The 1,746-nt window shown below is 49.9% G+C and overlaps 1 long non-coding RNA gene across 1 annotated transcript in view; it reads left to right on the top strand.

Moving 5' to 3' along the window:
• The first annotated feature begins 6 nt into the window (after window positions 1–6).
• Window positions 7–1,746, top strand: part of LOC111738191 — a 5,567-nt gene continuing 3,827 nt past the window's right edge. The window contains exons 1-2 of the long non-coding RNA XR_002779747.1: window positions 7–98; window positions 768–1,083. This is a non-coding gene — a long non-coding RNA (uncharacterized LOC111738191). The remainder of the gene's footprint in view (window positions 99–767; window positions 1,084–1,746) is intronic.

Here is a 1,746-nt window from a genome sequence, read left to right as displayed (position 1 = left end):
GAAGCATCCCAGACCTCCTATGTGGAGGGGAGACTCCTGAAGATGAAGATGTGACCCTGCCTGCCCTCTAGAGTCTGGATCTCTCATGGGACCCTGAGGTGAGGCTGGGGGCAGTACAGGAACTGGCACTGACAATTCAAGGACATTTGCAGGGGCCTGTGGAAGCAAAATGAAAAGGCAACTGGCTCCATGAATCAGGGAGGGCTTCCTGGAGGAGGAGACATCTGAGATGAGTCTTACCACACAAATGCCAGACTAGAGCTTGTTAAGGAGACTTGTTTCCAAGGTCATATCTATTGAGTGGATGAGTGAAAAAATGAATGAACAAATGAATGAATGTATCTAATCCAGACCTTCCATTTGACAGCAGAGCTTCATCTGGCGACTTCCAGGCTCTGCCAGAGCCTGATAAGCCCACCTCTCTGCCCTGTCAGCCCCTCTGTCTTCCTGAGGCTTTAGGCCACCTGACACAGACAATAGCAGCCTCCCTCAACCCTGGGGTTGTCCTGGGCTCTCCAACCTGGAAGCCCTGAGCTTTCTCTGCTTGTGGGTTTGCTCACAGCTTCCAAAAGGCAGCAGAGTCATGGAGAAGGGCACAGACCTGGTCTCCACCCTTCTGTAGCTATGTGACTTTAAGCAAGTCAGTGCACCACTCTGAGCCTCAATGAGATGTTGCAGTAATGCCTACCTTGTGGACGTTTGTTGTTACAGTGTCTCAAGTCTCCATTCCTCCCTGTGTTCGCATCCCTTGTAATGTGCGTTTTTAGCTCTTACAAACAAGAAGTGGAGTGTCTTCCCCACCCCTTAGATCTGGGCTGTCCCTGGGACTTATTTTGCACCATAGAATATGGTGGAAGTGACATGGGAGCCCAGGCCTCCAAAAGCCTTCTGATCCTTGAGGCCTCCATGTGGACAAATCCGGGCTACCTGTTGAAGGATGAAAGACCACGTGGAACAGAGTCATCTCATTTGTCTCAGCCACGATCAGCAAAGCCGACCTGCAGCTGACCCCCAGGCTGACCGCAATTGCATGAGAAGTACAGCCAAACTCAGAATAAAAATGCCCAGCTGACCTACGGGCTGGTAAGATAAGTGAATACTTATTGTATTAAAGTATTATATTTTGTAGTTGTTTGTTACACAGCATTATTTTGGCTGACACATCTTCATGGGGTTCTTGTGAAGATGAAAGAAACTAGTAGGTACGAAGTGCTTAGAATCGCTATTGGACACAGGGTAAGCCCTCAATGGACATTTCTTCCAGGCACTTGTCCTTGTCATTGAGGGAAGACATGGGTAGGTAGTGCCCTCTGCTCACAATGTCTCTCCCTAACGTCATCATCAGCCTGGACACCATGGTGCTGCTTCTCAGGAGCTGTGTGACCTTATGCAAATGCCTTCACCTTTTTGAACTTGAAGGTGGGGTTGAAGGTGTCTGCTTGCAGAGTTGTTGGGACCTCCTTTTGCAGCTGTGACTACCAGGCTGAGTCATCCAGGTTCCTGCCCTAGGACTGTGGAGGTGGGACCCAAAAGGAAGGACACTCTTTGAGGGTGGCCAGGATGAGCCATATTCCAGCATATGCGTTGAATGACTGAGAGACCACCATGCCGACGTGGATGCCTCCATCTCCATCTCCTACTCCAATGGAAGTTGCCTTCTCCCTTTAAGCTGAGGTGCTCACTCCCTCCTTCAGGTTTCCTTGTTCCTTCACTTCCCTCCATCACAATTCACCTCACTGTGGCCTC

This window comes from Pteropus vampyrus, unplaced genomic scaffold, assembly GCF_000151845.1.
Source record: "Pteropus vampyrus isolate Shadow unplaced genomic scaffold, Pvam_2.0 Scaffold36, whole genome shotgun sequence".
NCBI lineage: Eukaryota > Metazoa > Chordata > Mammalia > Chiroptera > Pteropodidae > Pteropus > Pteropus vampyrus.
This window is presented reverse-complemented; position numbering and strand designations above follow the sequence as displayed.